The sequence below is a fragment of the Mytilus edulis genome, chromosome 9 (genome assembly GCF_963676685.1).
Source record: "Mytilus edulis chromosome 9, xbMytEdul2.2, whole genome shotgun sequence".
NCBI lineage: Eukaryota > Metazoa > Mollusca > Bivalvia > Mytilida > Mytilidae > Mytilus > Mytilus edulis.
In genome coordinates this window covers 43477830-43489757 of record NC_092352.1, presented here as the reverse complement: position 1 = coordinate 43489757, position 11928 = coordinate 43477830, and positions in this window count along the sequence as shown.

Sequence of the window (11928 nt, the reverse complement as noted above, 5' to 3'; positions counted from 1 at the left end):
TAACATTAATTTTGATTGTATTTTCCCACTGTTTGGTATTTGAGGTTATGCACTATGTTGCTTGTTTAATTACTAGAGGATTATTATTGATGAAAGATAAATACATAGTTATTTAGTTTTTAAAATAATTACTCCCTTTCAAGATGAAAAAAAATTATGAACATAATCTACGATAATGATTCCTATCGCAACAGAGAAATGTGATTATGCAAAATAAAACGGAAGCCCAGAACTGGTATATAAATGAACATACTAAGTAGTATACCTATGTTAAAATCTCGTAAGCAGTGACAAATCAAAGTAACAAAAAATCAGAGACTGGCATGATCTTAACAAGAGCAAATCCGGTTGCGTCGTCAGCGTTAGTTCTCCTCCCCCTTCTATTCATGGATCGCCCGCCTTGCGAATCAACAGTCAAAATGTCACAATCGAGAATAGGAGACAGTTGATTAAATTAAAGATCAGGAAACTATACTGGTATATATATAGATCTATATATATTTCCGATAAAACATGTCGCTAATGAGTTGAGACTGTGACCAATCGCATCTGACAACCAAAATCGTGTCGGTTAAGACGGTTAACGTAAAATTAATGTGTCGTTTTCAGTCGTTCTTCCTCATTGCTCTGTTTTTGTGTATAGCAAAAATTAAACTCACAAAAATAACCAAATAACAAAATCAAAAGTTTAAACGCATCAAACGAATGGATAACAACTTCTAATTTAGAAAATTGTGGATTGCTCCTGGTTTTTTTTTTTAGCTAGCTAAACCTCTCGCTTGTGGGACAGTCGCATCAAATTCTATGATATTGACAACATTATATTGAGTCTATTCCTGTTATTATAATTATAGTTATGTGATTTTGACTTGTTGTATCAATGAACATGAAACTGGCAAATGAAAATAAAAATATCGTAAATATTAATTTTTATAAATTTTTGAAGACATCAGTGACATTGCTTGAGGTAATGCTTTTGGGAGAAAGAGTTTAAAATTAGATGTGGACATATTCTCATGTAAAACAATGTTTAAAACAATGTCACAAAAGTTAAACATAAATATGGATGCCAACCTAAATCGTTGTTGCTTACATTTTACTGTCTTAGTAAATTAAAACTAAATATATGGTAAATATACGTCCATTATGACTGTACTAGTATACATATTTTTAGGGGCCAGCTGAAGGACACTTACGGGTGCGGGAATTCTCGCTACATTGAAGACCCATTGGTGGCCTTCGGCTGTTGTCTGCTTTATGGTCGGGTTGTTGTCGCTTTGACACATTCCCCATTTCCTTACTCAATTTTATTAGTAACTTAAAGGGCAGTATGTTCAATTCTTTTGGTCAGTCAAGTGAACATGTTCTTGAGGCCAAAAATAAACACTTCGGACAGTTTCAAAATCAAAAGCACAGCCAAAATATGTTTTTGGTAGGTCTCCTTTGAAAAGTATTATGCATAAAAGCAAAATAAAGAACCAGGCATTGGAGGAAACTATAAAATTTCACTTGAACATTTTGTAAGTATACAAGACACACAATTAAAGATATTTACTTTGAATGAAATGACTTAGGTCTGCGATGTCATATAATATCGACTCCTCGATTTTGATATTTTTAAAAATCGGTATCAATCCAGTGCTAAAAATAACTCATTATTAATGTATAGCGTTCAAAGCTCTCTTCTGTGTTTACCTTCATCAGGAACACTTACGCCCCAAAACAATGAATACCACGGGTATATAAATACCTTATTACGTGAAGAGCTATGTGATCACATGGGGTCTAAAGTCATAATCAAGTCCATCTTAGTTCAAATTTCGGAATATTGTCATGAAGAAAATTTGGAGGTACAAAAACTTCCATTATTTACTGAAGAATTCGTGTTGAAAAAATACAAACTTAATATTTTAAAAGGATTTGAAGATATACCTCGTGGAATATGTGTTACTGTTTCATGACAAGTACGTGTGGACTCAACTGTAAACTTTCGATACCTCGGTGCAACACATTTCGTTTGAGAGAAGTTATTATGATTGATTGGTTGGTTGTAATTTTTGAACTGTAAAGTTTCTGACAAAAACCCTATCTAAGTTTTTTATTGTCATGTTTGACTGTTGTGTGTTAACCCCCTCAAAGACAAAACATCAACTACCAGTGGATTAACACCGGCGTTATAAAAACTCACAAAAGATGCTAAGTGCGTCTGACGCGCGTTTCATAACCACAATCACTAACAGTTAGGCACGAATAAACAAAGTTGGAATATTTAAATCAATAACGAAATTTAAGAACAATCGATCGCAATAATACGAAATAGTTATGCAAAATTTGACTCAAGCGATCTTTGCTTAGGACAGACAAATTTTTACTTCTGATATTAACATTAAAATGACAGTATCTATTTTGCTAAAAAGAAAGCTTAGATGGACTATTAAGTCATGTTTAACATTAATATATTAAGCTTCATTTTATGGCTTTTAATAGGTATAGGAAGATGTGGTTTGTGTGCCAATGAGACAACTCTCCATCCAAATAACAATTTATAAAAGTAAACCATTATTGGTCAAGGTACGGCCTTCAACACGGAGCCTTGGCTCACACCGAACAACAAGCTTTAAAGGGCCCCAAAATAACAAGTGTAAAACCATTCAAACGGGAAAACCAACGGTCTAATGCAATGATAAAAATCATCAAACATACGTTAACATTGCTTGAACAACTGAATTGACCTTCAAATCTTGTAACTATAAAATCATTACTCATTGACATTAACATTACAAATAGAAAAACTATGACATAAAAAAAACACTGACAATTGATTACATTTTTGTGAAATTGATTGTAAAACACGAACAATCAATTAGTTTTAAATAAATTGCCTTTATCATCGAAAAATCGCTGACTTCAACACCAGCGCCTAACTGTTTCTTAAAGGCATATGATACTTCAAATTTGAAACAAAAATAGAGGGACATCTTTTGATAATGAAATGGCTAAGGTTTACTTACTTTATAGAAATACTTGATTTTACTCAAATCTTCAGAAATCTACTACTATTGAATTATTGTCTCCTCTTGATCTAATTTTCCACAAGCTTTCCTGTATGTACTGACGTCTACCATGACATGGCTGCCTTAGAACTTCAGCACTTCCACAGCTCAAGGGTGAAAGGAATGAACTTGGAGGGAAAAAAGTAAACTTACGTTGAAGGAAGATAGTATAAACTGACCAAGAAAGAAAAAAGTGGTCACACCAAATAATTTAAAACAGGTATCGCTTAGTTTAATAAAAAAAAAAGTATGAACTTTGAACATTGTTTGTCTTGCTTTTGAACAGACATCGTGAGATTGTTTGTAGGCCGCTTGAAAGTGGTCTGAGGGAAGGAGGTTCTAGGAGAGCATTTCTCTAATGTAAAACAGTCTGGTTTGATAAAAGCTGCTAAATATTATACAGTATCAATGATTTTTAAAACCTCATCCTCAGAAAACATTTGGTCAAACGTTATCGAAGATTGGCACTATTTGTTATCGATTGGTTGGTTATTGGTTGCTGCCGTTTGTTTATTTTACCATATTTCTATACCTCGGTCAAACCTTGTTGCCTTTTAAATATATTGCATGTTGTTTTAAAATTAAGTAATGAAAAATTTAAACAAAGATATTATATTTTCATGTTTCCAGAACATCGGAATTCCTGTTGTGCGAAATTGTGGGATCATCAATCATGATAAAAGCCAAACTTATATAAAAAGATGAACAAAACCTAATGTATCTTTCCTCGAGAGAGTTTGAAATATCATTAAATAAAGAATACAAAACGTTTTAGTATATTAACTTTTGAATCATGTCCTCTAAATTATGCCAGCAGAAACTATATACCAGTTGTAATAATATGCATCACATTGCTTAAATAAAAAAAAACATAAAAATAACACATTATAAATTGCATGAATCCGAAGCTATTTTTTGGATTTGCCTTCATCAGAAACGCCCAAAGCCGAATATTGGAAAGCTAAGGATGTATCAGAACGAACAAACTGAGCTGTATCATAAAACAAAAACATAAAAAATAATCGTTTACATATGTTTCCTTACTTTTTACATTTTAACAACTTCACGATACTAAAACTATCCCACTCAAAAATGACAAACAAATGACACAAATTACACACAACAGACCACAACATTCTAAAGAAGAAAGTTGAAAAATTGATCAATACGAACATCTTTGAAAACTGTTAAAAAGCAAGGTAGCAAAATATAAAAAAAATGTGTGTACAAATTATTTGTTAAAGGACAAAAAATTATCAAAACACATGCAAACGTATGCAATGTTCAAAATACATTGACGAGTAGAAGGCCGACAATAGTTACTTCAGAATTCAACCCTGTCGCATCCTCAATTTATTGTTGTAAGCATATAATTTTGAGATACATTTTTTATTGAATGTCCTCAATGCAAAAAAAAATGATCTAAATATAAAATCAATGATATACTTTCAAACAATTTGGATGAAAGTTTAAAAAAAAATTTAAATCATAATTCTGAAAAGGAACTAAAATTAATTTGTATGTATATTGAAGAAGGTCTTGATTTAAGAGAACACCATAATGTTTCATCGGATAATAATCCTTTATAGTCGCTTGTGCATATTCACATATATATTATATAGGTAATTGGGTTGTTTAAGCAAAATTATGAAAACTTCGAATAATCATGCTGTATATATTATAGGTTCTAAATGTTATGGTATCCATAGAATTTACTAATGACTTGTTGTTACATAAATCTATATTGCATTTAGATGTTGTTTAATATATTATTGTCTGTATTTGGATCACACCTCAAGTGTGCTCTTTCCAATAAAATATTGAATTGAATTGAATTGAATTACCCAAACACATGATCACAAAAGAGGTGGAATATATCAAAGGCAGAACCGATCCTCGTGAGTCAAAAATATACCGACAAAAATATGGCGAAAACCAAAAGACGGCAAATAAGACTTGCAACAGAATACAAACATTAAAAGACAATGCAAACGTGAAAAACAGTAATAGTAAGTAAAAAAAAAAAATTCTACCCCCGCTGAATCATAAAAAAGCTGTTCGTATAGTTTTCTTTAAAAAAACAAATTTCCACAAATAATCAATGTTTGTACATTGCATTATATTAAATTAATGTCGGGCAAATGAACCTATTGAAAATGTAAATTTCTATAATAAAATTCAGAAATTGTAAATTATAACTTTTCAAATTTGAAAAAGATAAATTCTTTGTGACATATTATCATGAAATTAATTTGTTATTAATTTGATTTTTTTCTATCAATTTAAAGCCGTATTGATGAGTCAAAAATATATCCGAATTCAAATTTTGATTTAAATGAAAAAACCAAATGACGAGTCATAAATCACATTTAAAACTTAATTTTCAATCTAAAATGGTACAATCTTGCATCTCTGGTTCCATTTTATATGATTATTTACCTCGCTCCATGGGATTTTTAAATTCTGATCACAAGATAAGTACCACATTAACACAAATCTTACTTACATGGTTCAGTTAAATTGAATTGAGAGACTCTGCAATAACTTCTTCATTTAAATTGTAATAAAGATATCAACTCGGAAAATTGACAAATTACAAAATTCCTATAAAAACAAATGGGTTCTATCATTTTGTTTTTATTGGGTGAAATTATGCTTGTATCAATTGAGGTAGGCTCATTAAAATGATTTCTTTCGAGAATGAAAACACTTACCGTGTCCAGCAGTAAAAGATCAATGTAAACTGAAATTTCTACGACGATGCACTTCGGCACCCATCGATGGTTATTAATAAAGATGTTTTAAATTAACTTAGGGGTGTGCATCAAATGGCAAGAATTGTTAGTTGCATGTGAACTATTATATTAATTTTTTAACGTAACTTAATTTGCCTCCGTAATATATCATCCACCTAAAACGTATTTTTAATATTAAAGATAGAATATTAAAAGCAGTTATTACACACAACTTAGACGAGTCAACAATAAATCAAACAATGAATGCTACATGATTTGAATTATATATAAATTTTCCTGAAAATTTTATATATTTTATTATCAAATGAAGACATTATTGAATAATTGAGTTTTAAACTTGATACTTTCTATAAAGTATCTTTTAAATCGTAATTCTGAAAAAGAACAAAATTCAATTTGTATCTATATTGAAGAAGCTCTTGATTTGAGAGAACACCATTCTGTTTCATCGGATAATATTCCTTTTTGTGGCTTATGCTTATATAAATATATCTTATAAAGGTGATTGTGTTTTTTAGGTAAAGTTATGAAAACCTCGAATAGTCATTCTGAATATATCATTATACAGTTCTTAATTCTATGCTATCCATAAGTAGAAATACTAAGGTTTTTCTACCACAGGAATAGATTACCTTAGCTGTATTTAGTAAAACTTTTAGGAATTTTGGTCCTCAATGCTCTTCAACTTCGTACTTGGCTTTTTTAACTTTTTTGGGATTCGAGCATCACTTATGATTCTTTTGTAGACAAAACGCGCATCTGGCGTAAATACAAAATTTAATCCTGGTATCTATATATATGATGACTTTATTTAGTGTTCAATATCAAACATTTTCAAGTTTACGACATGCATCAAGTTTGTACTTGACTTATGTTCGGAAAATTATGATAAATATGCATAAAGAATGATGTAATTTGTTGTTAATCAATTTCATTTAATGGCGGTTTCGGCATTAATTACTTGTCTTACGAATGACTGGTTTTACCATATATAATTTAAGCGAATGTTGCGTTGAACCTTCTTTATGCATTTTTAACTGATACTTTTATAGTAAATCAATCGATTCGCGTTAGTTGTTAGTTTTTTCACCTTTCGTGGGGAAATTCGTTATTATTTCATAAATGGTTTACTTTTTAATTATTCATTTTTTTTAAAAGCAGTTCTGAGAACCAAAGAAGTCGAACTGGCTCCTTGTTTTATATTTTAGTTTTATTGGACAATAAAACGATCATAACTTTTAACTTACGATCGTTTCTGTCCATTTAATTTGAACTCAAAATAGATAAATCATAGGTTAACGCTTGCATCATCAGTACACGATGAAATATATGAGTCTGGTTTACTGTCCGGCTGTACGACACGTTAGGTGTGAACAAAAATCTATGTTTTAGGCTTGTAAATGGTGAAATTCATAAATATAAGTATGTATATTCTTATGTACATATTTACACAAAACAACAATGAAAAAAAAATGTCTTTCCTAACGTAGTATAAAGACTTGAACAATGACAAGGGCATGTCGCATAATTATGGCACCTTTTTTTACTGTGGCGGGAAAATCTGACTCGGACTTTTACCTTATATTTGCATTGGTATTATTTGGGTCTCAAATCAAAAGGAAAAAAAATCAAGAATCTGCTTAAATTTGGTCAAATTACCTTTTATGAGCTATTAATTCTTATATAAAAAGATAAATGGGTGTTATGGGGCAAAATATTTTACCTTGTATCGTATGGTAGAAAACCAAGCATTCCGAACATCTAACACAAATTCTAAAACCTCACCAATGTACATCCTTAAGAGGTGCTTGTACTTAATTTTCTGGACATCCAATTTGCTGTTGGCATCATTAGCTGCTTAAGAAATATTTGCTATAGTATGCGGCTTATTCATGCTTGACGACCGCAGACATTCATGTGGATTATGTAAATATGAGACTTAATGAATAGTTTTAAAACTTTCAAGCTTTTGTTTATTATTTGCAATACTTGATTTATATAATTTTAAAGAAATCTATACTTTTACATAAAGTGTGGTTACGAAATAAACCTAAAGAAAACGAAATGTGAGCTAAACGTCGTTACCACTGCAGCTAAACAATATGGAAAGAGCTAGGTGATCATTATCCCTACAAAAAAAACGATAAAGCATGAGTCTAGAAAGTTTGATTATAAATTCACTCGTCAAAGTATTTGACACCAACATTATATCATTATAGAAGATACCGTCAAGTGTGTTGAAACTACTGTCAGGATTGTGATGTTCAGTAATTGTCGTTTGTTGATGTGGTTTATAAGTATTTCTTGTTTCTCGTTTTTTTATAGATTAGACCGTTGGTTTTCCCGTTTGAATGGTTTTAACCTAGTAATTTTTGGGGCCGTTTATAGCTTGCTGTTCGGTGTGAGCCAGGGCTCCGTGTTGAAGACCATACTTTCACCTATAATGGTTTACTTTTATGAACTGTGACTTGGATGGAGAGTTGTCTCATTGGCATTCATACCCCATAATATTCTTATATCTATTGAATTAAAAAATATATCATCATAGATACTAGGATATTGCAGAATATAACATAGGAAGAAATGGAACCAGCCATTAATTGGTAGTGTTATATTATGTTCCATTTTAGTAAAGCCAATCATGTTATGGTGAGTAAGAAAGTTTGGCGATGCATTTAGAAAAAAATAAACTAGACATCGCAAAGTCTGGTGCTGTGGTTTCATTGGAGCGGATTTAAAAAAAAGCACACCAAGTAATGGCATCGGCGCTCAAGAGGCTCCAGCGTCAAAAACGTTATATTTCTCACATGCGTTTGATTGTTATATGATAGAACCTTTTTCTCTTATTATAGAAATTCTATTACACTTGGACAGTTTAAATAAAATAGAATTTGTATGAATGAATTCAATAAACACGCTTGTATCTCATTTTTTAAAATTTTGATGTAAACTAGTTTGACGCTCAGGTTGGAGATCAAACAGACCAAATTTCATAAAAATTGTTTGAAATTAAAACAGATGTAGATTTTGAAAGATATAAACGTATTAACAACGCATTAAACATATGATATAATGGTTACATCAAAGAAAAGATTTAATTAAATGCTTAAATACAGAAAAAAATCTTAAACTTTCAAATAATCTGTAAGTCATGGGTTATTTAATAAACTTTATGACTTCCTGGGATTCATACAAAGTCACAAAACAATTAACACGATTAGCCTCTACTTAAAAGTGCATTCTGCTTCTTTTTTTTTAGGTCACCACATGGTCTGGTCTAATGGTCCTTATTTCACTGTTGTCATCACTTGACGTCATCTCAGTTACTGAAAGTCGTCTAAATTATTTTTTTTCAAAACAAAACATCCTTTTAAAGTCATTTGATTCGGGTTGGCGGCAACCAATCTTATAATGCTATTTTCGTCAGCAAACAAACCAACGTGATCACTATTTTCAGAAACCAGATTCTGATAAAACACCACATATAAATACATTTCTGTTAAGATATCTAATTCCGTTCTAATGGGTCCGTTGATAAGAACGTATTTCTTTGTTGGTATGGAACAATTTGAAATGCAATTGTATGAAATATAAGTACGTGTAAACGATTTAATTGTAAATTTGGATGGTTGAAGAGGTTTTCCACAAACTATATGCATGTTGGCGTTTGTTTTTGTTGCACTTGTTGCTTTCCTCTTATATTTGATGTGTTTCCGTCGGTTTAAGTATTTAAACAGGATTTGGTTTCTCTCAAATGACATTTTGACAGCGGTATACTACTGTTGTCTTTATTTATATTTTAATCTCTCAATAAGTTTCCTTTTTGGCATACAGGTAGGGATTAAATAGGATGTCCGACTTTCTGTAATTGGTATTTACGTAGGGATTAAATGATAGTCTGCCATGGAGCCAAAAATTAACGGCAAATAGGAATTTGTATTAGTACAATATTGCTTGATTCTATGTTTTCTTTAGTTTCAAAAGCATTTCACATTTATTACATTGTAAATTTGCAAATATGTTAGTATTGTTAGAGATTTAAAGATTAATTGAATTAGATAAGTTAATTTTGTTAATGATCACTATTATCATTGTATATAAATGTATGACGTAGCTCTTTTATTTTGTATAATGTCCAATGCATTTTCTAATTTTTCGTACCATAGCACAAATGAGCTTAATTGGTTTATTTCTTTTTTTACTAACTACATATCTATTTTGCTTTTTGTATAATAAGCCCGGTTTATGTTATAGAGGATGAGAGCATTTCAGACAAAGAGAAGATATCACCGAATTTATACTGCACCTTCTTGTTTTGTACGACACCAAATGTTTTTAAAGTTCTGTGTTCTTATGATTTGAAACTCTATCTATTTTTGCGACTACAGCCAGTTTCAAGAATTTCCTATATATAAGTTAACCAAAGAAAGTGCATTGTTCTATTAAGCTCAAATAGGTATAAACCCACAACTATGGTATAACTTATAATGAATACATCGACTAGTTATTTTAGCCGATTTTTGTACTTTTGCTTGGATATCATATTCTGTTTATTTGTCTAGACTTACTGATTTCCTAGTTTTGAGGAAAAACAAAAATTATGAACGCTGATTAAATTTGGCTGTTTAGGAATGATTTCCGTTTCGGCAATTGTCAGTATGGTCTGTTAGAACAAAAGTAATTTCCTAACAAGCTTTATGTTACATTTTATTTTATCACGCTTGTCGATTCTGGCAGAATTTTAGAATATTATTGCATTTTTATATCAAAGAATTATTTGCAATGTGTTTTCATCTTCACTGATCTTTGACAGAAATGATTAAAAGTTGATAATTGTTATGTCTGCACAAAGGATCGGCGAGATTTGATGACAGAACGATTTATGAACGAGATGATGTCAAGTTCTTGTTCGGAACAGGGTGTCAGAATTTTATTTATTTTTAATGGTATACAGTTCCTTCTATCAATCAGACGATGGTTTAATCCAATGGCAAGTTGTCTTGCTTTATAGACATTATGTTGGAAAATAAGGTTCGGCATTTTTTTCAATATATTTTATTGTTGACTGATCTGGATGTTCGAAAACTATGTAAAGTGAAACTTCATCTGATCAGTTGATAAGACCTTCAAACAAATCAATTAGCCCAAATCTTCAGACGTTGTGCACGATGCACGTTGTTGATAACAGTGCGTTGCAGTACATTCCTTTTAACACAATGATGACGTTGTTTCAACCGTTCAAGCTTTATATTTAATTATTTTCATTTACTGCTATGACTATGTTTATCTGATTTTAGTTGGATTTTGTTTTCATAATGTGCCTTTAGTGCGACTTTGTGTGGTGGCACTACTGTTCTTTACATATGTACAAGGTGTATGTTTGAAAAGGAGAAAAAATGTACTAAGGATATGGGTCAATAAAAACAGTAAATCGACAAAAGACAAACATTGTGGAAAAAGGAATAAGACGAAACGACGACCAACGGTATATAAAACATGGGACTAGTATAATAGCAATACATTTTGACTCAGATAAAAAATCAGTATGCAAGTGATGAGCAATATTAAAGTTCTGTATCTCTCATTACTCTTTTTCTATATTCTATAGTATTTTTATTAATATAAAAACTGTTATTTACAACAATATAACGTTGTGTTTAATTTGTTTCTATCCTATTAAAAATTTAAATGTTTTTTACTCAAAAATTGTATTAAAGAATAAGGAAAGATTTATTCTTAAAAACAAATGTATTAATTTTTTTAAAAGCACAGTAGCATATTCGAAAGAGTCAACTTATACATGATAAACACGATAGTTATCCTCTCTCTGTTTACACACTGCAATTGCAATCTATATACAAAGAAAACTAACTCCAATTTCGTTATCGAATGATTGACATTCGTTATTGCAGACACACCACTTATTATTGGCGCAATAGCTTTCCCAAACAGAGGCTTTAGCATTTATGTTTTAAACTCAAGTTCTAATACAGTGGCATACTCGAATTAGCCATTGTCATTGTTATCTAAAACAAACCCACAGCAGATGAATTTCTGCATGTTTATAAGAACCTATGGACTTCCCAATTCATGGTCGATGCAAATAATTCCACATATCT